This window comes from Oncorhynchus tshawytscha, linkage group LG12 (assembly GCF_018296145.1).
Source record: "Oncorhynchus tshawytscha isolate Ot180627B linkage group LG12, Otsh_v2.0, whole genome shotgun sequence".
Classification (NCBI taxonomy): Eukaryota; Metazoa; Chordata; class Actinopteri; order Salmoniformes; family Salmonidae; genus Oncorhynchus; species Oncorhynchus tshawytscha.
In genome coordinates this window covers 53,471,056-53,498,612 of record NC_056440.1, presented here as the reverse complement: position 1 = coordinate 53,498,612, position 27,557 = coordinate 53,471,056, and the positions used below count along the sequence as shown (strand labels likewise).

At 41.8% G+C, this 27,557-nt stretch overlaps 1 pseudogene; it reads left to right on the top strand.

Moving 5' to 3' along the window:
- The window catches only part of LOC112264165, a 124,281-nt pseudogene that overhangs the window by 76,249 nt on the left and 20,475 nt on the right, over positions 1–27,557 (top strand).

Sequence of the window (27,557 nt, the reverse complement as noted above, 5' to 3'; positions counted from 1 at the left end):
TCCCCCCTGCAAATGGAGAGCCACTCACTGAGCTAATGGAGAAAACACACACACACACACACACACACAGCAGGGAGAGTACAACACACTCACTAATACACACACACACTACAAGCACAATCATCCTCTTAGATCCTGAACTTACATACACCATATACACACACATTGTGTTTCCTAACAGACATTCTATATCACACACACACAAATGAGAGCATGGATACCTTTTTTAAAACCTTTTTTTTGTCATATTCTCTGTCATTTCTGTAGACGCTCCTTCCTCTACCCATCCTCCTCTTTGTTAAGTAGCATGTTCTTTCCCACGTCTCTCCCATAATGAATGAGCGGAGCGGGTGAAATAATGGAATTTGAATCTTCTAATCGATAGTTTCTCCCCTCCATTGAAAAATGGACAGCTCCCCCTCGGCCCAAATTGCATGGATTCTCATCCATTGCCTACCTCTGGTACGATCCAATAACATTCCATTAAGGATGGTCGGAACGGCGTAAAATTAAAAGCCTGTCTCAGGGAATTGTGAATCGCTGTTAAAACAGTTATGGCCTTTTTCTAAGAATGTTAAGGAATGTGCTTTAGAAAGTCAAATTGAAAAGGGGTGTAAAACTGTCCCTAGTTGTTGTACCTGTGTAATGTACCAACTTTTTTTAAGCATGAAAGTGGGTTCAAACCTCTTGTTTTGGCCTCTGTTGTGGTAAGTATTGTGTTTTTGGTTAATTATACTCAAGAACAGGGGGAAAGAAATCACCTTGAGGTACAAGTGCTTAGTTGTCTTTTATTGCTGAATATTGCTTGTATTCACTGTTCTTCTGTTTCTTGCTTGATAAGACCAAAAGCATGTTCTAATTTCCTGGTTTGTTTGATTACAGAATGTGAAAGTGTGTGTGTATTGATCTTTTGTTTGTGGACTGCTCTTCCCAGAGGATTGATTGTAACACAGTGTGTCTCTCAGAGCTGGAGTTTGCATCAGACTTCTGCCTAAAGATTACAGACTGCATGGTGAGTCGCACACACAGACACACACGCACGCCTAACTCAATCTTCTGATTTAATCAAGGCTGTCAGCTGTGAGGATTGATCACAGGTGTGGTGATAAATGGGGCCAACTAATTGGCTAGGAAGGGTCAGGTGGGTGGTACACTAGTGTGATTGATAGAAAATCTTCCTTATCCCCAGGTGTGGTTGATTACATGCATTGTTGTGTCGTGTGTGAAAGGAGTTTGTCATACCAGGGAGATCGTGTTACTTATGTGTTCTTTCTGTACCTTGAATATAAACATTTAATGCATATTTAATCTTTGTTAAATATGCACATTTTGGTGCCTTCTCCAATTTCTAATGAGGTCAAAACTACAGATTGGGTGGTGGACATTTGGGTTATATTCAACTTGGCATTTTGCAGCAGAAATTGAGCGCTCTTATGGGACAATTTTAGGTAGTACCTCCCCATTTAAATTTTTTTTGCGCCATTTCATTCCTACTGGGAACTGCTGTCTCTTATCCCAAGTACAAACCACTGACGTTGTGCACTAAAACCCAAATTGCTCTACATTGAGGAGTGCTGCAATGTGGCTGACCCTGAGCCTCTCAACAAGCTTTGTGTGTATGGGGTTGTGGGAGGGGGGCAGAAGAGAAATTTACGTTCTAACCAAATGGAGAATCAAAATTAATAAACTTACAGCTCTAACACACCTGATAAAACTGGTCTTTTGGTGACCGTATTTTAAAAAAAACATTTGCCTTAGTGCAGCAAAAGCCCACACTTCCAGTCGCTTTCAAGACCATAATCAGAGACCCCTTGTTTAAATCTTCTCCGTAACCAATCTTAGGCAATAGGCAGGGGGTGGATGATAGTTCACTCTGTACGGTGAACTATCATCCACCTATCATCTAGTCTATTCTATGCTGTGCTGGCAGGCACTCACACTGCGGCTCGTCACCATGTCTCCCCCTCTGGGAAGTTCTCAGACTGATCGGCATAGAGCTCTGGTCAAGGCGTTGCGCTATGAAGGGAATAGGGTGCCATTTTGCGAATTGCACACAGAGAACATATAGAGCAGAAATAGCCCTGGTGGACTCTGGCAAGTGATTTGTCTTTGGTGGCCCATTGTATTTTGAGAGCATTGTGCAGTGTGGCACCAGTGTCTCTCTCCACTATTTTAAAAGTGAATCAATAGCTGGTTATTATCTGCCTCTGCTCTGTCGGCCCTGTGGATCTAATGGAATTTGTAAACATCCTCTTTTTTAAAAAAAATTCTCTGCCCCATAATTTTAAATATCCACCTTTTTTATTTGTTCCATTTCTTGGTGTGTGGATTGCCTGGTGCAATGAGAAATTATACATCTCACTTTGTAGTGCTTTGTGTGACTGAACATTTGACTGAAAATTTTACAATTAACGGAATCTCTGATGACAGGTTAAGGGGGGGCTCTTGGGTCTCTGTGTTTGACTAGTATTTCACAGAGGTATTGTGGATAGTGGCAGACTGTGGGATTTGTATGAAATTTCCCATAGATATGGGTCAGTTTTGTGTTTTCCCCCTTATGGGCTAAAGTTAAGATTTTAGAGGTGCTTAATCCTAGATATTTTACTATTGGTAACTACTACCCTGCGTGTGGACCACATGTGTGAGGGAGAGAATGGACCGCGTGTGCGCGTTCGTCCGCTGTGATGGAGCGCCTGCTTTTGTTCTCCTGTCGACAGTCCATTCATCAGCGATGCCTGCCTAACCTTGCATTAAATGAACAGCACAACCCCTGCGTCTGCGCCACGCACACAGAAGACAAATACCCCCTCTCCCTCCCTCTGTCCCCCCCTTTTTTTACTCTTACCACTCCTCCTTTCCCTGTATATGTAGGCCCAGAAAACCTCTGTCAAAAAGCATGGGTCAGGCTTTAAAGGTTTTGCATTGTTTTGTAGTCAGAAGGATTTTATCTCAAGGGGTTGTCTTGTTTTTATTTTTGTATTTTTACACTTTAATTTAATTCAGACTTGTGATTCAATATCTATGTAGTAGCTTATAGTCCAAATAACCAATTTTCCCCTTGGTGAGATAAAATAGTATTTATTTAACCTTTTAAGATTAGTTACTTTAGACTAGTTTTAAGACTTGTATTACTCCCAAGGCCATTCTTTGCTGATAATATCCACTAGAGTATTGCCCTGGTTGCTGTGAAAAAGAATGTGATGCATTATATTCCATAGTTGATTCGGGGGGAATTAACATAAGAAGCCCCAAAACTAGCCCTAACTTCAAAAGCCTCAAAGTTCTGGTTTGGAAAGAGAAGGGTTACCTATATTTTTTTATTCATTCTAACACCAGTGTCTCTCACTGCTGAAGAGGTTGATGGAAACTCACTTCTGTTTGATTCGTCTTTCACCTGCTCTCCATCAAATTTAAATTGAATGGAAAAAGTGGCCTTCCAGTCAGACAGAAGGTGCTCTCTGAAATTTCAGGGACATTTTGGAGCACATTAAGAGCAAAATTATTAAACTCCCATCCCTGGTTATTTGTCAGCATCACTCATTGTCCACCAGGTGACTGTCACACCAAACACCTTACCCCCTAGGTGCAGCCCCCATAACATAACCCCCTGTGTGTTACTGAGTTTACAGTCGCCCCTGTTGTGTGCAGAGTTTTTAACTGGGCAGGAATGCAGGGCCTCAGAGTTCTACTTAAAATCACATCTGATGTTTTTCCCACCTTACTAATTATGAATTTCTGCTTGTATGATTTCACATGGAGTATCTACTATTTAGTTTTCCACACCCTCTCACACAATTAGACTACACAATATATACAATATAATCAACCAAAAAACACATGTACTGAATGACCTTTTCTCTAAGTTTAGAGAGCTCTATATCTCTACATTTGGACTCTACAAGGTGTTGAAAGCATTCCATAGGGGTGCTGGCCCATGTTGACTCCACTGCTTCCCACAGTTGACAAATTGCCTGGATGTCCTTTGGGTGGGACCATTCTTAATACACATGGGAAACCGTTGAGCGTGAAAAATCCAGTAGCGTTTCAGTTCTTGACACACTCAAACCGGTACGCCTGGCACCTACTACCTTACCCCGTTTAAAGAGACTTAAATATTTTGTCTTGCCCATTCACCCTCTGAATGGCACACCTACACAATCCATGTCTCAGTTGTCTCGGCATACATACACAATCTATGTATCAGCTGTGTCAGCTTAAAAATCCTTATTTAAACTGTTTCCTCCCCTTCATCTACACTGATTGAAGTGGATTTAACAAGTGACATCAATAAGGAATCATAGCTTTCACCTGGAATCACCTGGTCAGTATGTCATGGAAAGAGCAGGTGTTCCTAATGTTTTGTCCAGTTAGTGTATATCAGAGAAACATTTAAATATTACATTCCAGAAAATGAAATCCGGAAATAGTTTGGCTAGTTCTATTTTACATCAAACACATGTAAGATCAAAAACTGAGAATTTTCTTCCAGGTTTAGCCCTGGACCAGTGGATACGGTGAATTACCTTGACTTTTATTAGGCTGTTTCTAGCGACAAAATAGAATGTTCTCTTGCTATATAGCACAGATCCCCAAGTCTCATCCTCAAACCCTGCTCTAAAATTATTTCCTGTAAAGATGGGTTCTTTAAGTAATTAATGATTGCATACAGTGCCTTCAGAAAGTATTCACACCACTTGACTTGTTGTTGTGTTGCAAAGTGGGATTAAAATTGATTTAATGTTCATTTTTTGTCAAAGATCTACACAAAATACTCGGTCAAAGTGGAAGAAAAATTCTGACATTTGTAAAAGATTCATGAAAAATAGAACACAAATATATCTTGATTGGATAAGTATTCAACCCCATGAGTCAATACATGTTAGAATCACCTTTTGCAGTGATTACAGCTGCGGGTCTTTCTGGGTAAGTCTCTAAGACGTCCACACCTGGGTTGTGAAACATTTGCACATTATTCTTTACAAAATTCTTCAAGCTGTGTCAAATTGGTTGTTGATCGTTGCAAGACAACCATTTTCAGGTTGTGCAATAGATTTTCAAGTGGATTTAAGTCACAGCTGTAACTCAGCCACTCAGGAACCTACACTGTCTTCTTGGTAAGCAACTCCAGTGTAGATTTGGCATAAACATGGAATAAACAAACATACAGTCAATAACACAATAGAGAAAAAAGTCTATATACAGTGTGTGCAAATTAGGTGAGATAAGGGAGGTAAGGCAATAAATAGGCCATAGTGGCTAAATAATTACAAATTAGCAATTAAACACTGGCGTGATAGATGTGCAGAAGATTAATGTGCAAGTTGAGATACTGGGGTGCAAAAGAGCAAATAAATAACAGTATGGGGATGAGGTAGTTGGATGGGCTATTTACAGATGGGCTATGTACAGGTGCAGTGATCTGTGAGCTGCTCTGACAGCTGGTGCTTAAAGTTAGTGGGGGAGATTGAGTCTCCAGCTTCAGTGATTTTTGAAATTCCTTCCTGTCATTGGCAGCAGAGAACTGGAAGGAAAGGCGGCCAAAGGAAGAATTGGCTTTGGGGATGACCAGTGAAATATACCTGCTGGAGTACGTGCTACGGGTGGGTGCTGCTATGGTGACCAGTGAGCTAAGGCGGGGTTTTACCTAGCAAAGACTTATAGATGACCTGGAGCCAGTGGGTTTGGTGAAGAATATGAAGCGAGGGCCAGCCAACGAGAGCATACAGGTCGCATTGGTGGTAGAATATGGGGCTTTGGTGACAAAACGGATGGCACTGTGATAGACTGCATCTCATTTGCTGCATAGAGTGTTGGAGGCTATTTTGTAAATGACATCGCCAAAGTCAAGGATCGGCAGGATAGTCAGTTTTACGAGGGAATGTTTGGCAGCATGAGTGAAGGATGCTTTGTTGCGAAATAGGAAGCCGATTCTAGATTTCATGATGTGAGTCTGGAAGTAGCGTGTGCAGTCTAACCAGACACCTAGGTATTTGTAGTGTACAGTCTACACAGACACCTAGGTATTTGTAGTTGTCCACATATTCTAAGTCAGAACCGTCCAGAGTAGTGATGTTGGATGGGCGGGCAGGTGCTGGCAGCAATCAGTTGAAGAGCAAGCGTTTAGTTTTCCTTGCATTTAAGAGCAGTTGGAAGCCACGGAAGGAGAGTTGTATGGCATTAAAGCTCGTCTGGAGGTTAGTTAACACAGTGTCCAAAGAAGGGCCAGAAGTATACAGAATGGTGTCGTCTGCATAGAGGTGGATCAGAGAATCTCCAGCAGCAAGAGCGACATCATTGCTGTATAGAGAGAAAAGAGTCTGCCCAAGAATTGAACCGTGTGGTACCCCCATAGAGACTGCCAGAGGTCCGGACAACGCCCTCCGATTTGACACACCGATCTCTGTCTGAAAAGTAGTTGGTGAACCAGGCGAGGCAGACATTTGAGAAACCAAGGCTGTTGAGTCTGCCGATAAGAATGTGGTGATTGACAGGGTCGAAAGCCTTGGGCAGGTCGCTGAGTACAGCTACACAGTATTGTATCTTATTGATGGCGGCTATGATATTGGTTAGGACCTTGAGCGTGGCTGAGGTGCTCCCATGACCAGCTCGGACACCAGATTGCATAGCGGAGAAGGTACGGTGGGATTCGACATGGTCGGTGATCTGTTTGTTAACTTGGCTTTTGAAGACCTTAGAAAGGCAGGGTAGGATAGATGTAGGTCTGTAGCAGTTTGGGTCTAGAGTGTCTCCCCCTTTGAAGAGGGGGATGACCGCGACAGCTTTCCAATCTTTGGGGATCTCAGACGATTCGAAAGAGAGGTTGAACTGGCTAGTGATAGGGGTTGCAACAATTACGGCTGATAATTTTAGAAAGAGAGGTTCCAGATTGTCTAGCCCTGCAGATTTGAAAGGGTCCAGATTTTGTAGCTCTTTCTGAACATCAGCTATCTGGATTTGGATGAAGGAGAAATGGGGAGGCTTGGGCAAGTTGCTGTGGGGTGCAGGCTGTTGACCTGGGTAGGGGTGGCCAGGTGGAAAGCATGGCCAGCCGTAGAAAAATGCTTATTGAAATTCTCAATTATTATGGATTTATCGGTGGTGACAGTGTTTCCTAGCCTCAGTGCAGTGGGCAGCTTGAAGGGGGTGTTCTTATTCTCCAGGGACTTTACAGTGTCCCAGAACTTTGTGGAGTTTGTGCTGCAGGATGCACATTTCTGTTTGAAAAAGCTAGCCTTTGCTTTCCTAACTGCCTGTGTATATTGGTTCCTAACTTCTCAGAAAAGTTGCATATCGCGGGGGCTATTTGATGCTAATGCAGTACGCCACAGGATGTTTTTGCCTCAAACATAATACTTTTTGTATTCAGGACAAAAGTTAATTGCTTTTCCACATTTATGCAGTATTAGTTTAGTACCTTGTTGCGACCAGGAGGCATGGTTTGGAATAATTATATTCTGTACAGGTTTCCTTTTAATTATGTCAATTAGGTTAGTATTATTGAGTAACTAGTGAGTGTGGATGAGGTAAAAAAAAATAGATTGTCTATCAATAATAACTAGCCACCGGTGTGTGACAACTTGGATGGAAATTTACTAATGATAATAGCAGACGATATTGCCACTCCTAGTTGACATATCTTCAATTTAAGCCTACTCGAAAGAGTGTGCCCTCAGGCCTAGAGGGAAGCAAAAGTAATTTTGCTGCCTAAGAATAGTAAAGCCCCCTTTATTGTCTCAAATAACCGACCAATCAGCCAATCAGCCTGTGTGCCTCCCATAGTCTGTTCTGGGGGACTGTGAAGACACCTCTTGTGGCATGTCTTGTGGGGTATGCATGGGTGTCCGAGCTGTGTGCCAGTAGTTTAGACAGACCAGGTGCATTCAATATGTCAATACCTCTCATAAATAAAAGTAATGATGAAGTCAATCTCTCCTCCACTGTCAGCCAGGATAAATTGACATGCATGTTATTAATATTAGCTCTCTGTGTACATCCAAGGGCCAGCCGTGCTGCCCTGTTCTGAGCCAATTGCAATTTTCCTAAGTCCTTTTTTTGAGGCACCTGACCACACGACTGAACAGTGGTCAAGGTGCGACAAAACTAGGGCCTGTAGGACCTGCCTTGTTGATATGTTAAGAAGGCAGAGCATCACTTTATTATAGACATATTTCTCATCTGTTTACAATCTAGGGTTACTCCAAGCAGTTTAGTCATCTCAGCTTGCTCAATTTCCACATTATTTATTACAATATTTAGTTGAGGTTTAGGGCTTAGTGACTGTTTTGTTCCATATACAATGCTTTTAGTTTTAGAAATATTTAGGGCTAACTTACTCCTTGCCACCCACTCTGAAACTAACTGCAGCTCTTTGTTGAGTGTTGCAGTCATTTCAGTTACTGTAGTAGCTGACGTGTATAGTGTTGAGTCATCCACCTACATAGACACTCTGGCTTTACTCAAAGTCAGTGGCCTGTCGTTAGTCAAATTTGAAAAAGCACGGGACCTAAACAGCTACCCTGGGGAATTCCTGATTCTAACTGGATTATATTTGAGAGGCTTCCATTAAAGAACACCCTCTGTGTTCTGTTAGTAAGTCTTTATCCACATTGTAGCAGGGGGTGTAAAGCCATAACACATACGTTTTTCCAGTAGCAGACTATGATCGATAATGTCAAAAGCTGCACGGAAGCCCCCACAATCATTCTATCATCAATGTCTCTCAGCAGTCATTAGTCATTTGTGTAATTGCTGTGCTTGTTGAGTGTCCTTCTATAACCATGCTGAAAATCTGTTGTCAATATGTTTACTGCGAAATAGCATTGTATCTGGTCAAACACAATTTTTTCAAGAAGTTTGATCAGGGTTGGTAACAGGCTGCTTGGTTGGCTATTTGAGCCAGTAAAGGGGGCTTTACTATTCTTGGGTAGTGGAATGACTTTAGCTCCCCTCCAGGCCCGAGGGCACACACTCTCTAGTAGGCTTAAGTTGAAGATGTGACAAATAGGAGTTGCAATATCGTCTGCTATTAGCATTATCGTCTGCTGTTACACCTCCTCGCTGGGATCCCAAATCTCTCTCAGGTAAATCAAAAGGGCATTGGATTCCAAGAATAAAGGCAAATAACCTGGATAGGTCTATTTAAAATGTAGGAATCAATTAGGTCAGGCACAGGTACATGATAAGACGCACTCTACACACACGTACGCATGGATTTTGTATTGTTGATATGTGATAGTAGAGTAGTGGCCTGAGAGAACACACTTAATGTGTTGTGAAAAGTGTTATGAAATGTAATATTTAAAATTGTATGTAACTGCCTTAATGTTGCTGGACCCCAGAAAAAATAGCTGCTGCCTTGCCTGCAGCTAATGGGGATCCTTAATAAATACAAATATACATTGTCTATACAGTATATAGGAAAATATAGACTGCGTATAATAAGTGATCAGTATATTTGAGTGAAATCAGTGTTTGATCAGGTTGCGTCTATAACACGTTTGATGGTCTATTCTGCTCTCTGTCTTATCAATATATTATGTTCTGTCTTGACGTTGGGAAGAGTAATAGCTACCTGGTCTGAGAATAGTGTTTGTTGAGAATGGTCTAACACAGTTAGCAACATGAACAATTTTGATATCTTTTTTAAAATTATTTATTCAACCCAGATGCAAATACCAGTTGCATTTTTTATAAAACCTTTGGTGGCATCCCATTGAATCCGGGGGTCGTCAACTGAATTTTCATTGGTTATTAATTTAGCTCAATTTCAATTTGATCACAGAATGTAGGATTTTGTATTAATGAAACGTCGAAATGCCATCTTGTGGCTCTTTTAGGAGATTCTGAAATGTGAAGTTGGCAGTAGTAAGTGGCGTGGTCAGACAAGCTCATGTCGAATTTCTATTTTCTTGATTAATGTAAATAGAGGTGTAGATCATAGTATGAAATCGACCTGTTTGAGTAGAAAGTTCACTCTTTTGGTTTATGATTATATGCTCGCCAGGCATCAATGAGGTTGTAATCAGAGAGTATATGCCGGAGAGTCTTGGTTGTGTGTGGATTGTAGTTGGTCTTATTAGGTTTGTCCCACATGTCTATCCCAATAACCAGATGGAATTCAGTTAATTCTAACAATATGCTGTTCAGAGAATCAAAAAACGGCGGATCATATTAATTTGGAGCGTCCACATTAATAAAGGCAATTTTCTTTCCATTTTGGATACATTTAAGGAAAGTGATTCTGCCTTCTTTCTTTATTATCTGTCAATTAGGGGTGGGACAATACTAGTATTGCGATACTCATTAATATTGTGGCAAGGAAACAAACACAAAGCTTATTTAACGTCTTTACAAAAACAGCACTAATTTTGGAAACAAACATCATTATGATGTCATCCAGAGTCACATTTATTCATTTTCCAAGCTTTAGCACACAGTATTTTACATATAGCAGGTTTTAAAAGGACCAAAGTTTGTGGTCAGCTTCATGTTTTCATCTTTGCCATGTAAAATATATTGGAATTTAACTGCCCTACTTTAATGCTAGAGCTGTGTTCTAAATTGCCTAGATGGGGTGTCAGTGTAGACATTAATAGTCATTAATAGTTACGTTTTCTAGTGTCTTATGTCTGCGATGATTCAAAATTGAGCAACATCCTTAAACTATTTCCGTCCCCTATGATGCGTAACCGCTTGCCCTTGCATTCAAATGCTAAACAAACAAACCACATCCTATTCTCTATTCTATCTTTCCTGTAACAAAGCTGATTTCTAGAGTAATCTTCCAGTACATTGAAGTTTCACTCTTTCTGTTCTGACAATCAGCCAAATGTTAACATGGTCTTTTGTCAGTTTGTGCCTTATAGACAACTCCTATGTATAGTCAACTCTTATGGTAACATGGTGTGACAACAAATACACATTAGGAGTTGGCAAGACAGCATAAACAGCTCTAGGACCAGGCTAGTCAATTCTCTGCCAGTCGATGTTCAGCTGCCTGTCCTCTCTCGCTCTCTTGCTCTCTGGCTCTGTGTCTGGCGGACCTATTGTATTCTGCTCACCTTGTCTGTGGGGGCGTGATTGTCCATATCTGCGGTGTCCTCACAATGTTCTGAGAGCTGACAGTCCACCACACTGTCCTACGCAGCGAGAGAGAGAATTTTTTTTAAACATTAAAAATAAAGGAAACACCATCATAAAGTGTCTTAATAACGTGTTGGGTCACCACGTGCCGGAACAGCTTAAATGCGCCTTGGCATAGATTCTACAAGTGTCTGGAACTCTATTGGAGGGATGCGACACCATTCTTCCACGAGAAATTCCATAATTTGTTGTTTTGTTGGTGGTGGAAAATGCTGTCTCAGGCAACACTCCAGAATCTCCCATAAGTGTTCAATTGGGTTGAGATCTGGTGACATGGCATATGATTTGCATCGTTTTCATGCTCATCAAACCATTCAGTGACCACTCGGGCCCCACATAGCCATGGTGGCCAAACTAATGGCCTGCTCAACATTTTTATACATGACCCTAAGCACGACGGGATGTTAATTCCTTATTTAACTCGGAACTATACCTGTGTGGAAGCACCTGCTTTCAATATACTTTGTATCCCTAATTTACTCAAGTGTTTCCATCAAGTGTTTCCTATATTCCATGCCTTCGGAAAGTATTAAGACCCTTTGACCTTTTCCACATTTTGTTACGTTACAGCTGTCGTGACTTGACTTCTAACATTAATTTGAAGACTGTTATTTATCTAATTAACCTAAATATGTTTAATTGTTACCTGATTTAAATTAATCATGTAACAATTAACTCATTAGGATCTGGGGCACCACGAGAGCGGTTCTTTAGAGTCACTATATCCCTAATAAAACTCTAAAGGTCTTTACCTATTACATCCATAAACAGTCAACTTATTAATCATAACCTTGTATCATATCATCATTCTGAACAGTTGTAACCTCCTTGTATCTTCAATAACCCGAGCTTTACTTATGATTCAGTGAAACACAAATTGGTTAAATTATTTATTTACTCACTAACTAAATCGTAACACAGGATAAACATACACACTTAATACATTAGAAACCGGTCCCTGGCGAACTGACAACAATATGGCTGCTTGTTACAAAAGACACAAAGAGGGCGAGCGAGAGAGGGACAGAGACACTTAACGTTGGTACATTTAGAAACTACTCTGTTATAGCACACCTATACTTTACACACAAACTGCAGCCCGCTTTTCGTGGCACGCTTGTAAGACTCTGATTGTCAAAAAGGGGTTTCTCTGTTGTTCTCCTAACCAGTCGTCCGGTAACCAGTGACTTGTCTTGTAGTCCTGAACAGAACTACACTTTTATTCTCCTTCCATTTACTCTGGAAGATGCTTCTTTGAAGATAGTTCCTAGTGGGGTGATGAGAGTAGCGTACTATGTTGGTTTGAAAGGAGTAGTAGAATGGTTCCACTTCAATTCGCTTTTCTAGATAGTTTACTGAGGACAGCTAATCAGCCGTCCCAGTGATTGTCTGGGAGGTGACTTTACCATCTCTACCTCGTGTTGAGATCGAGTTCAAACCAATTTTAAACGTGAGCTGCAGCTCTACGTCTCTTTGGGCTGATATTTTCATTCTTACCCACCATTTTATACAGTTTCTTCAAAAGGGCGGTTCCGTCAGGCTGACACGATCTCTGACCTCACTTAAGGTGGTGGTGACTACTTACTGTGCACAGGTATAGGAACAATTTCCTCTTAGTTTCTAAAATCACATCCCTCTGAACAAAAACACTCATAATTTTTCATATACTGTAGCATGCACAATGCAGAGAATGTAAACTTCGTACATGCAGTATGTATACTTTTCAAGTTACTGTATTTTCTTTATTAAACTTTTAATGACATCACATTATGATATTAGTGTTCTTTAGACCACCTCTGACCATGTTCTGTCCTTGAATTACAACCGGGCGTGAGGTGTTAACACCCACCAGTTCCCTTCTCCCCCCCTCTGCGAGTGAGAGGGGGTCTGGTTGAAGTTATTTGTTGCAAAGCTCATCTGATCTATTTGGATCCTCACATGACAATAATGACACAGCCTTATTCTAAAAGGAAATGTTTTTAATTTTTTTATTTCACAATACCCCATAATGACAATTCCAAAATATGTTTTTAGAAATGTTTGCTAATTTAAAAAAAAACTGAAATACACTGCTCAAAAAATAAAGGGAACACTAAAATAACACATCCTAGATCTGAATGAATTAAATATTCTTATTAAATACTTTTTTCTTTACATAGTTGAATGTGCTGACAACAAAATCACACAAAAATTATCAATGGAAATCAAATTTATCAACCCATGGAGGTTTGGATTTGGAATCACACTCAAAATTAAAGTGGAAAACCGCACTACAGGCTGATCCAAATTTGATCTGGTCTGAGGATCTCATCTCGGTACCTAATGGCAGTCAGGCTACCTCTGGCAAGCACATGGAGGGCTGTGCGGCCATCCAAAGAAATGCCACCCCACACCATGACTGACCCACCACCAAACCGGTCATGCTGGAGGATGTTGCCGGCAGCAGAACGTTCTCCACGGCGTCTCCAGACTCTGTCACGTCTGTCACATGTGCTCAGTGTGAACCTGCTTTCATCTGTGAAGAGCACAGGGCGCCAGTGGCGAATTTGCCAATCTTGGTGTTCTCTGGCAAATGCCAAACGTCATGCACGGTGTTGGGCTGTAAGCACAACCCCCACTTTTGGACGTCGGCCCCTCATTACCACCCTCATGGAGTCTGTTTCTGACCGTTTGAGCAGACATGCACATTTGTGGCCTGCTGGAGGTCATTTTGCAGGGCTCTGGCAGTGCTTCTCCTTCTCGCACAAAGGCGGAGGTAGCGGTTCTGCTGCTGGGTTGTTGCCCTCCTACGGCCTCCTCCACGTCTCCTGATGTACTGGCCTGTCTCCTGGTAGCGCCTCCATGCTCTGGACACTACGCTGACAGACACAGCAAACCTTCTTGCCACAGCTCGCATTGATGTGCCATCCTGGATGAGCTGCACTACCTGAGCCACTTGTGTGGGTTGTAGACTCCGTCTCATGCTACCACTAGAGTGAAAGCACCGGCAGCATTCAAAAGTGACCAAAACATCAGCCAGGAAGCATAGGAACTGAGAAGTGGACTGGTCACCACCTGCAGAACCACTCCTTTATTGGGGGTGTCTTGCTAATTGCCTATAATTTCCACCTGTTGTCTATTCCATTTGCACAACAGCATGTGAAATTTATTGTCAGTCAGTGTTGCTTCCTAAGTGGACAGTTTGATTTTACAGAAGTGTGATTGACTTGGAGTTACATTGTGTTGTTTAAGTGTTCCCTTTATTTTTTGAGCAGTGTATAACATTTGCATAAGTATTCAAACCCTTTACTCAGTACTTTGTTGAAGCACCTTTGGCAGTGATTACAGCCTCGAGTCTTCTTGGGTATGACGCTACAAGCTTCGCACATCTATATTTGGGTAATTTCTCCCATTCTTCTCTGCAGATCCTCTCAAGCTTTGTCAGGTTGAATGGGGAGCATTGCTGCACCTCTATTTTCAGGTCTCTCCAGATATTTTGGATCGGCACTCCTGCGTTATTTTGGCTGTGTGCTTAGGGTCGTTGTCCTGTTGGAAGTTGAACCTTTGACCCAGTCTGAGGTCCTGAGCGCTCTTGAGCAGGTTTTCATTCAGGATATCTCTATACTTTGCTCCATTAATCTTTGCCTCGATCCTGACTAGGCTTCCAGTCCCTGCCGCTGAAAAACATCCCCACAGCATGATCCTGCTACCACAATGCTTCACTGTAGGGATGGTGCCAGGTTTTTTCCAGATGTGACTCTTGGCATTCAGGCCAAAGAGTTCAATCTTGGTTTCATCAGACCAGAGAATCTTGTTTCGCATGGTCTGAGAGTCTTTAGGTGCCTTTTGGCAAACTTTTACTAAGGAGTGGCTTCCGTCTGGCTACTCTAGCAGAAAGACCTGATTTGTGGAGTGCTGCGGAGATGGTTGTCCTTCTGGATGGTTCTCCCATCTCCACAGAGGAACTCTGGACCTCTGTCAGAGTGACCGTCAGGTTCTTGGTCACCTCCCTGACCAAGGCCCTTCTCCCCGATTGCTTGGTCTTGGTTGTTCCAAACAGCTTCCATTTAAGAATGATGGAGGCAATTGTGTTCTTGGGGACCTTCAATGTTGCAGAAAGTTTTTGGTACACAATCCGTTCTCTACAGACAATTCCTTCGTCCTCATGGCTTGGTTTTTGCTCTGACATGCACTGTCAACTGGGGACAAGCATTCGCCTTCGTCTCCGACCACGCACAAAATATGCCGTTCTATCTATATTGACAGGTGTCCTATCTATATTGACAGGTGTGTGCCTTTCCAAATCATGTCCAATCAATTGAATTTACCACAAGTCGACTCCAATGAAGTTGAATAAACATCTCAAGCATGATCAATTGAAACAAGATGCACCTGAGCTCAATTTCGAGTCTCATAGCAAAGGTTCTGAATACTTATGTAAATAATGTATTTCTGTTTTTTTTAAATTAATGGGCAAAAATGTCTAAACCTGTTTTCGCTTTGGGTTATTGTGTGTAGATTTAAGTTAATCCATTCTAATATCGGGCTGTAACATAACAAATTGTGGAAAAAGTCAAGGGGTTTGAATACTTTCTGACGGTAAACACTGAATATACAAAACATGCCCTTTCCATCACATAGACTGACCAGGTGAAAGCTATGATCCCTTATCAATGTCACTTGTTAAATCCACTTCAATCAGTGTAGATGAAGGCAAAGAGACAGGTTCAAGGATTTTTAAGGCTTGAGACATGGATTGTGTATGTGTGCTATTCAGAAGGTAAATGGGCAAGACACATTTTTAAGTGCCTTTGAATTGGGTATGGTAGTAGGTGCAACTCATTATTAGGAAGGTGCTCCTAATGTTTGGTATACTCAGTGTATAGGCCTGATGGTACATACCAATATGTACTGTCCTATCATGGTCCTCTTCCCCAACATCCTGATCTGCTGTGAGCCTGATCTAATCTGAGCTGTTAGCCACTTCCTCTGTAAGGACTGAAGTAGGGCAAGCATTCACCTTCGTCTCCGACCACGCACAAAATATGCCGTCCTATCTAAGTTAGGATTTTGTTATTTTAGTAATCTAACTACTTTAGTATAGTAACAGTACAATAGTATAAATAGATATATGATACTGGGCAGGAATGCCATGGCAGGAAACTTGAGCATAGCTAGCTAGTTAGCTAGCTAGCTACTGTTGTCTACTAGCTAGCTAGCCATCTTTTACACTATTGGTAGCTGTAGTCAAAGATTATTTTTATTTTTTTAGAGGTCGACCGATTTATCGGCATGGCCTATTAATTAGGGCCAATATCAAGTTAATTAGGGCCAATATTAATTCGGGCCAATACGAAGTTACATAACATTCGGTAATCAGTCTTTTTGGATGCCGATTATGGCCGATTACATTGCAGTCCACGAGTAGACTGCGTGGCAGGCTGACCACCTGTTTTGTGAGTGCAGCATCAAAATGACCTTGTGGCTGCAAGGAGCCAAGGTAAGTTTCTAGCTAGCATTACAATTATCTTATAAAAGTAAATATTCACAATCACTAGTTAACTACACATGGTTGATGATATTACTAGTTTAATTAGCTTGTCCTGTGTTGCATATAATCAATGCAGTGCCTGTTACTTTTTCATCGAATCACAGCCTACTTCCACTTCGCCAAAAGGGTGATGATTTAAAGGCACAGTCAACTTAGTGTATGTAGACTTCAATGCAAATAGTCCGGGTAGCCATTTGATTACCTGTTCAGGAGTCTTATGGCTTGGCGGTAATAACTGTTGATATACCTTTTTGTCCTAGACTTGGCACTCCGGTACCGCTTGCCATGCGTTAGTAGAGAAAACAGTCTATGGCTGGGGTCTATGACAATTTTTAGGGCTTTCCTCTGACAACGCCTGGTGTAGAGGTCCTGGATGGCAGGCAGCTTAGCCCCAGTGATGTACTGGGCCGTACGCACTACCCTCTGTAGTGCCTTGCGGTCAGAGGCCGAGCAATTGCCGTACTAGGGAGTGATGCAATACTGGCAGTGATGCAGTATATGCTAGAATCACCTTTGGCAGAGATTACTGCTGTGAGTCTTTCTGAGTAAGTCTCTAATTGCTTTGCACACCAGGAATGTGAAATATTTGCGCATTATTTTTTTAATTCTTCAAGCTCTTAAGTTGATTGTTGATCATTGCTAGACAGCCATAGATTTTCAAGCCCTTTAAGTCCAAACTGTAACTAGTCCACTCCGGAACATTCAATGTTGTCTTGTTAAGCAACTACAGTGTATATTTGGTCGTGTTCTTTAGGTTATTGTCCTGCTGAAAAGTTAATTTGTCTGTGTCTGTTGAATAGCAGACTGAACCAAGTTATCCTCTAGGATTTTGCCTGTGCTTAGCTCTATTCCGTTTTTTATTATTTTTACTCCCAAGTCCTTGTCGATGACAAGCATACCCATAACATGATGCAGCCACCACCATGCTTGAAAATATGAAGCGTGGTACTCAGTGACGTGTTGTTGGATTTGCCCCAAGCATAAAGCTTTGTATTCAGGACATGAAGTTAATTTCTTTGCCACATTTTTTTCAAACAGGACGCATGGTTTTGGAATATTATTATTCTGTACAGGCTTCCTCCTTCACTCTGTCATTTATGTTAGTTTGGAGTAGCTACAATGTTGTTGATCCATCCTCATTTTTCTCCTATCACAGGCATTTAACTGTTTTAAAATCCCAATTGCCCTCACAGTTTCCTTCCTATTCGGCAACTAAGTTAGGAAGGATGCCTGTATCTTTAGTGACTGGGTGTATTGATACACCATCCAAAGTGTAATTAATATCTTGCTCAACGGAATATTCAATGTCTGCTTTTCATTTTTTTATTTCCCCATATACCAATAGGTGCCCTTTACGAGGCATTGGAAAACCTCCCTGGTCGTTGTGTTTGAAATTCACTGCTCAACTGAGGGACCTTTAAATTACATACAATTATCTGTATGTGTGAGAGATGAGATGGTCATTCAAAAATCATGTCAACCATTAGCATTGCACACAGAGAGTGTCCAGCCATTGTATTATGTGACATTTTAAGCAAATATTTTCTTCTGAACTTATTTAGGCTTGCCATAAAAAAGGGGTTAAATGCTTATTGACTTAAGACATTTCGGCTTTAAATGTTTAATTCATTTGTAAAAATGTCTAAAAACATAATTCCACTTTGACATTATGGAGTATTGTGTGTAGGCCAGTGACACAAAATATAAAGGTAATATATTTTAAATTCAGGCTGTAACACAACGAAATGTGGAAAAAGTCAAGGGGTGTGAATACTTTCTGAAGGCACTGTAAGAGCTAGCTTTCCCTCATTTTTACAGGAAAAATAAAAACTAGAAGATTGATTTTAATTAAATCAACAACACCTTTTACGGGAGGCACTGGTCATAATTCATCTTTCTCTGTGATTTGAGTGTCACTGTTGACAACTTTGTGGAACTCATTCGCGGTCATCAGGAAGTTTTAGGCCTCTATAATATCTATCACCGTCTATAATAAATAGATTTCTGGGGGTTCGGGATCATTTTTTGCATGTTTGATGAACAAGAGAAGAAAAAATACTGTCTGTCTGTAGGGTGTAGGAAATGCTGAGGCTCACACATAGCACACAGTGCATTCGGAAAGTATTCAGACCCCTTCCCTTTTTCCACCTCTTGTTACGTTACGGCCTTATTCTAAAAATTAATTAAATAACATTTTTCCTCATGATTTTACACACACCGCATAATGACAAAGCGAAAACGTTTTTTTGCACAAAAAAAATTACAAGTATTTAGACCTATTGCTATGAGACTAGAAATTGAGCTCAGGTGCATCCTGTTTCCATTGATCATCCTTGATGTTTCCACAACTTGATTGGAGTCCACCTGTGGTAAATTCAATTGATTGGATATGATTTGCAAAGGCAACGCACCTGTCTATATACGGTCCCACTGTTGAAAGTGCATGTGAAAGCAAAAACCAAACCATGAGGTCGAAGGAATTGTCCGTAGAGCTCCTAGACAGGATTGTGTCGAGGCACAGATCTGGGGAAAGGTACCAACAAATTATGCAGCATTGAAGGTCCCCAAGAACACAGTGGCATCCATCATTCTTAAATGGATGAAGTTTGGAACCACCAAGACTCTTCCTAGAAGTGTTCCTCTGTGGACATGAGAGAACCTTCTCTGCAGCACTACACCAATCAGGCCTCTATGGTAGAGTGGCCAGGCGGAAGCCACTCCTCAGTAAAAGGCACATGACAGCCTGCTTGGAGTTTGCCAAAAGGCTCCTAAAGGACTCTCAGACCATGAGCAATAAGATTCTCTGGTCTGATGAAATCAGAATTTAACTCTTTGTCCTGAATGCCAAGCGTCCCATCTGGAGGAAACCTGGCACCATCCCTACGGTGAAGCAGCATGTTTTTTAGCAGCAGGGACTGGGAGACTAGTCAGGATCGAGGGAAATTTGAACAGAGCAAAGTACTGAGAGATCCTTGATGAACATTTTCTCCAGAGTGCTCAGAACCTTAGACTGGGGCAAAGATTCACCAAGGCAATGACCCTAAGCACACAGCCAAGACAATGCAGGAGTGGCTTCGGGATGAGTCTCTGAATGTTCTTGAGTGGCCCAGCCACGGACTTGAACCCGATCGAACATCTCCGGAGAGACCTGAAAATCGCTATGCAGTGACGCTCCCCATCCAACCCGACAGAGCTTCAGAGGATCTGCAGAGAAGAATGGGAGAAACTCCCCAAATGCAGGTGTGCCAAGCTTGTAGTGTCTTACCCAAAAAGACTCAAAGCTGTAATCGCTGCCACAGGTGCTTCTACAAAGTCCTGAGTAAAGGGTCTGAATACTTGTGATATTTCAGTTTTTAATTATTCATAAATTTGTAAAAATTGTAAAACCTGTTTGTACTTTGTCATTATTGGGTATTGTGTGTTGATTGATGAGGGAATTTGTATTATTTTTATACATTTTCGAATAAGGCTGTAACATAACAAAATGTGGAACAGTCAAAGGGTCTGAGTACTTTCCAAATGCACTGTATTTCTGAAAAAAAGTAGTTCTTCGCAATGATCTGTCGAACAGAAATTGTCGAGTGGTAATCTAAATTGCATATAGCAGCAAAATAAAATATCACCCAAAATTGCAGCCCCTCTTGATTTACTATGAAAGTTATAGTGGAACACCTGACCATCCCAGTTTAATGTTGCTGCTACCGTCTCTTATTACAGGAAAGAGTTTCTGGACATCAGAAGAGCGACTACTCACCTTGAATTGGACAATTAATTTTTCTTTAATGAGTCGGACTAGAGGGATTTACTCCAGACACCCGAACAGGCCCCGATCCCCATCATTCGCAGGAGAAAGAGCCGGAGGTTTTGCGGAAAGAGATCGGGGTGCCTTGTGAGGATGAGGCAAAGACTGTCTAATCTGCCTTTGCCAACGCACTATTAGCCAACGTAAAATCGCTGGATAATAAAATGGACAATCTAAAAGCACTTATATCCTACAAATGGGTCATTAAAAACTGTAAAATCTTGTATTTCACAGAGTCATTGCTGAACGGCAACATGAATAAACATGCCTCTGGCGGGTTGTACACTGTACCGGCAGGATAGAACAGCAGCCTCTGGTAAGACAAGGGGTGACGTTCTATGTATATTTGTGAACAACAGCTGGTGCACGATATCTAAGGAAGTCTCAAGGTTTTGCTCGCCTAAGGTAGGGTAATGTCATGATAGCTGTAGACCACACTATCTACCTAGAAAGTTATCTATATTCTTTGTAGCTATCTATTTACCACCACAAATCGACACTGGCACTAAGATCGCACTCAATGATCTGTATACGGCCATAAACTAACAGGAAAGTCGTAAGGCGGCGCTCCTAGTGGCCAGGGACTTCAATGTAGGGAATCTTAAATCCGTTTTACCTAATTTCTACCAGCATGTTAAATATGCAACCAGAGGGGAAAAAAAACTCAAGACCACCTTTACTCCACACACAGAGACATCTACAAAGCTCTCCCTCACCCTCCATTTGGCAAATCTGATCATTCTATCCTCCTGATTCCTGCTTACAAGCAAAAATTAAAGCAGGAAGCAAACCCATGGAAACTGCTCATTCTCCTCGATACTCACTTCAGAATTTGAGTGCTTGTGTGAGAGCCACTGGAATCACACATTTCTTGCTCTCTTCCCCATGTAATTTATATTGTGGACCCCATACCCTAAGCCTCACAACCTCTCGCTCACGATGTGGTTAAACTACTGTGTGTGTGTGTGTGTGTGTGTGTGTGTGTGTGTGTGTGTGTGTGTGTGTGTGTGTGTGTGTGTGTTGGCAGGCACTGCGGCGGAACAGTGGGAGAAGGGAGCAGGCCTGAGAGTAGAGTTGGGAGGTAGGTGCGCTGTGGCCTGCACAACACAGCAAGCAGTGCACTGACTGGGGCCTGGGTGGAGGGGAGAGAGGAGAGGAGGAGGGGCACATTAACACTAACCCTCCCTTGAGTTAGCTGTGGAGGAAGACTCCACGCCTGGATAAACCCCATCAAAAGCATATTAGCCCTCCCTCCCTTCCCCCTTCCACTCCCCCTGTCCCCCTTGCTTTCACACTCCCCCCCTCCCCCTGCTGTATAATAGTATCTGGTCGAGCCACGTGGCGTGCTGACACGCAGTCGGGTGAAAGGGGAGTGATGATGAATTGCTCCCTGTTGGTGTTATCCGTGATGATAATTATACATTTTCTCCCTCTCTTCCCTGGGAACCGGGTCCGGAGTGCGGCGGCATTCCAGAGTGGGCCGCCGAAAAGCCTGCTGTCATCACTTATCCCCGACAGATCCCGGGCCGAAGGCTAAACGCTGATGAAAATTAAAGCGCTCATTTGATTTGTCCCGTTTTCGCAGTTTGTTTTTCCCCCCCGTAGGTCCTCCCTCTCTCTCATTCAATGTCCCCCTTTCTCACTCCCTCCTGGCCTCTCTCCCACCTTCTCTTCTCTCCAATTTCTCTCCCTCCCTCTCTATCTCCCTGACCTATGCAGAGGTGGGTAGGCAGTAGTATTATTGTGTAGCAGCCTTGTGGGTGTCTTATTTTTGGCTGCCCACCATGGTTAACTAAGCCTGTACTGTGCTTCAGTCTTTGGTGTTTCACATTACAGTAGTGAAACTTTGAGCTGATTAAACTGGAATTAAGCCTATTTTCCCAGTTTGGAATAATTTCCTTTTCACTTTTTCATTCTTCCATTCCATTTTACTGTATGTACTGACACAATAAAAATTCAGAAATACAGTATGTGTAGGTGTTTTAAATATAATTTAATCAGTACCATTTGTTTTTTTGTAATCATATTCTGAGTGAGTAGTTGTTTTTCAATCCCTTCCAGAGCTGAAGATGGATCATAAAGGCTAGTTTAGTTGTCAAGATGAATGTTTCTCTCTTATGGAGCTCCAGATCTTCACTGCAACTATCCTGCCTAGTCTAAATCACTGCTCAGTTTCAGCAGTCCTCTTATCCAGTTGAATGAAGGGCAACCTATGGTCTGGAATAAGGCAGTCTTGTTAACAAAATTAGGTTTAGGCTACGTTTTAGTAGTTTGTGTTGAGCAATTCATCATTAGTAGTTTTAGACAGTATATTTATCAGGTTTATGGTTTAGTAGTCTGTATTAAGAGGTTGCTGATTTGTTTTGTTCAGGCAGAGTGTATTTGTCAGGATTATTAAAGTTAAGTATTCTAGAGACTTTTTGGGTACGTGTAAGAGCAGTGCTGCCAATGCAACCTGTGATCTCACACTTTATAACGTTGAACCCTCAACTCACCAGACATTTCCAAACAGAACAAAACCTGAGGTGTTTGTTTTAATGGATGGATTGTTTTAATGGACTTTCTCTCGTGTCGAAAAAGTTGAAAACAATGCAGAGGTGACAATCAATCCCTCTTATGAGGCTTTGTTATTGGCGACGAGAGGCGAGGGTTATCTCTGCCTTGAAAACTAGCGAGAGGTGAATCCACTCTGCCTGACGAGCAATTAGGCTTAATTTCCCAATTACCTTGCGACTGAGCGTTCCTGTGGCGTTCATTAAAAGCCATAATTGCACTGCATTGGGTTGACATGCTCCTTTTTCCCACTTTGGGCCGTTTCTCCCAGTCTGGCTCAGTGCAAGAGCTAGTGCTAGGTTCCCGCCCCGCCTGTCTGAATCGATAAAGGCTGATTCTGGAACGCGGTGTTGAGGAGTGTGTGGAACATGTAGTCCGGTGATGGCCCGGTGATTATGAAGTATGGAACCCCATTTGTTTGTGTGTCCAACCTCCTTTTCTCTGGGCACACATTCACTCTTGCTATGAAATAGCTGAGCGGGTAGTGTTGAAACATACCTTTTAATGCTGATGTGTGGTGTAAATACTAAAGATAAGGTCTTGCTCATTTCAAGGATTGCTGTAACTGAGGGATATTTTAGCTTCATGGACAACCAAGTTCAACCACCACCCTCTCAGAAGTAAGCTATCATGACTCCTCCACTATTTCACACTCACTGTCTTTCTATTTCACTCTCTGCTTTCCTTCTCGGCCATGCTCTTTTCCTGTCTATTTCTCCCTCCCCTTTCTCGCTCTTTCTCTCTCATTGCATTGATTCTGGTCCTCTTTGTCTGCGAGAGCTGGCATCCAAGTTGTCAGCTGCGTCAGGATTAAAAGCTATTAGTTCCGCATCATTGCCACTACAAGTGTGCTCTAGAGATTGATAGTGACTCTCTTCCTTCAGTTGGGGGAGAAACAAGAGGAAACCTGGCCCGGGGGGGGTCATTTTTACCTCACACATCTGCAGAAAACAGTCACCTCCAGGCTGACGTGTGTGTATGTGTGAGAGAGATTTCAATTTGTTTAGTTATGTGAATTGTTTTTCACTCAAGTGTTTGTTTATAGCTTAAGGCTCAAAGGATCAGTCATGTATTTACTTAGAACTGAAATTAACGCCCACCATGAATTCATAGAAATAGTATAATTACGAAATATTCTATTCACAAATGGCTGTGCAATATGCATCTATACTGTACACACATACCCTTTTAAGAATACCCACAGCATTACATGTACAGTGCATTCGGAAACTATTCAGACCCCTTCACTTTTTCCACATTTTGTTACGTTATAGCCTTATTCTAAAATGGATTAAACAGTTTTCTCCTCATCAATCTACAAATAATACCCCATAATGATGAGAAAAAAACGGTTTTTAATCATTTTTATGTATAAAAAATGGAATAATGAAATATCACATTTACATAAGTATTCAGACCCTTGACTTAGTACTTTGTTGAAGCACCTTTGGCAGCGATTTCAGCCTCGAGTCTTCTTGGGTATGACGCTACAAGCTTGGCACACCTGTATTTGGGGAGTTTCTTCCCTTCTTCTCTGCAGATCATTCAGAGACTTGTCCCGAAGCCACCCTTGCAATGTCTTGGCTGTGTGCTTAGGGTCGTTGTCCTGTTGGAAGGTGAACCTTCACCCCAGTCTAAGGTCCTGAGCGCCCTGGAGCAGGTTTTCATCAGGGAGCACTCATTAATTTGCTCCATTCATCATTCCCTCAATCCCGACTAGTCTCCCAGTGCTTGCTGCTGAAAAACACCCCCACAGCATGATACTGCCACCACCATGCTTCACTGTAGGGATGGTGCCAGTTTTCCTCCAGATGTGACACCTGGCATTCAGGCCAAAGAGGTCAATATTGGTATCATCAGACCAGAGAATCTTGTTTCTTATGTAGACAGTGTGCTTTTTCAAATCATGTCCAATCAATTGAATGTACAACAGGTGGACTTCATTGAAGTTGTAGAAACATCTCAAGGATGATCAATAGAAAAAAGGATGCACCTGAGCTCAATTTCGAGTCTCATAGCAAAGGGTCTGAATACTTTTGTAAATAAGGTATTTCTGTTTTATTTATTTTTTATCATTTGCAAAAATTGATAACCTGTTTTTGCTTTGTCAGTATGGGGTATTGTGTGTAGATTGAGGAAATTGTTTTATTTAGTCCATTTTAGAATAAGGCTGTAACATAACAAAATGTGGAAAAGGTCCAGGGGTCTGAATACTTTCCGAATGCACTGTATAAATACACACACAGGCCTACCCTTTATGAGTAATGCAAACAATAAGACGTGCACACACACACACACACATATGAAATTACTCTCACTTTACAATACATCGGCTAAGTCCTAGTCCATGCTGTTTGAAATTAGATCTAGTAGCCACCGCATCAAAAAGCCGACATTGCTTATTTTGTGCAACACACCGGATTTAGCCGGTCAGCAAAATATGCCCAGTCTTGTCAGGGACGGCCAAAAAGTAATTTATTTGTTTTGTGAGGCGAGGTGAAGTGTACCACATGGGACCGTATGTTGACTCAGCCAAATTTAAGGCTCCATGTTTTTAGGTGGGAGGTTGCGGAGAGGGGACACCTGGTTCTATTGAGTACTGCCCCTCACCAGTGAGCCACGACTGCCCACAGAGTAGGAGTGGAATGATGCCAAAGTTTTAGCACCCACTCTAGAAATAATGTATTTTTGTTTAACCTTGGTGTCCGTAGGCTAGGACATGTAGATATATAGTGTGTCTACAACTTACTACCCATGCTTGTCTAGTGTGTGTGACATTACAGTGGAAGGAATGTTAACACTGGTCATGAAAACTAAATGCATGCTTTTCAACCGATCACTGCCCGCACCCGCCCGCCCGACTAGCATCACTACTCTGGACGGTTCTGACTTAGAATGTGTGGACAACTACCAATACCTAGGTGTCTAGCTATAATGTAAACTCTCCTTCCAGACTCATATTAAACATCTCCAATCCAAAATTAAATCTAGAATCGGCTTCCTATTTCGCAACAAAGCCTCCTTTACTCACGCCGCCAAACATACCCTCGTAAAATTGACTATCCTACCGATCCTCGACTTCGGCGATGTCATTTACAAAATAGCCTCCAACACTCTACTCAGCAAACTGGATGCAGTCTATCACAGTGCCATCCATTTTGACACCAAAGCCCCATATGCCACCCACCACTGCGACCTGTATGCTCTCGTCGGCTGGCCCTCGGCTACATATTCGTCTCCAGACCCACTGGCTCCAGGTCATCTATAAGTCTTTGCTAGGTAAAGCTATGCCTTATCTCAGGTCACTGGTCACAATAACACCACCCACCCGTAGCACTCGCTCCAGCAGGTATATCTCACGGGTCATCCCCAAAGCCAACACTTACTCTGGCCACCTTTCCTTCCAGTTTTCTGCTGCCAATGACTGGAACAAATTGCAAAAATCGCTGAAGTTGGAGACTTGTATCTCCCTCAACAAAGCTGTCTGAGCAGCTAACCGATCGCTGCAGCTGTAAATAGCACATCCAATCTACCTACCTCATCGCCATATTGTTTTTATTTACTTTGTTGCTCTTTTGCACACCAGTATTTCTACTTGCACATCATCTGCACATATATCACTCCAGTGTTAATTTGCTAAATTGTAATTGCTTCGCTATTATGGCATATTTATTGCCTTACCTCCTCACACCATTTGCACACACTGTATATAGACTTTTTTTCCCCCTATTGTGTTATTGACTACTTTTGTTTATTCCATGTGTAACTCTGTGTTGTCGTTTGTGCCGCACTGTTTTTCTTTATCTTAGCCAGGTCGCAGTTGTAAATGTGGACTTGTTCTCAACTGGCCTACCTGGTTAAATAAAGGTGAAATACATGTACATGTACAAATACAAATACATATATATATATATATGTATATATATTCAAAACACTTGAAAAGAGAATAACAGTCCAGTTCATTGGTTGTTTCCTCATACACTGATCTATCTGTAACATACACAGCCTATTGTACTTGAGTTCCACAGCATGCAACCAAAGATGATGATAACTAACCTAAAACAGGACAGCAGCGTTGTTTACAATGGGAGCCAATGGAGCACAGTGGACAGAACAAGCAAGGAGGTGGGCAAAGCCAAGCACGAGCTATAAGCATGTTTTAGCATTTATTTGCATATTTCCAATGAGGAATAACTACTCTCTGAAGTGTGTGTTTGCATAATTCAAATTCACTCCTGCACTTCTTCAAACAATGTCATTTTAAAAAACTTTAGCAAAGGATCAATTCTACAAAACTGTTTATAACATTGTAGTGTTGGGAACAGAAAACTGTATTGAGATTGGATGTTTCATTTATGACAACATTTGCATAATTTCGGCCCAGTTTCGTCTTGCTCTGCCTGCCACTAGACTTCCTCTTATCCCCATATTTTGTGGTGGGTGGAAGCCCGCACCAGATGCTTCAGGATTTTACTCTACAGAATGTGGCCTACTTGGGTTTCACCTTTCATCTGTCATGTATATAAAATA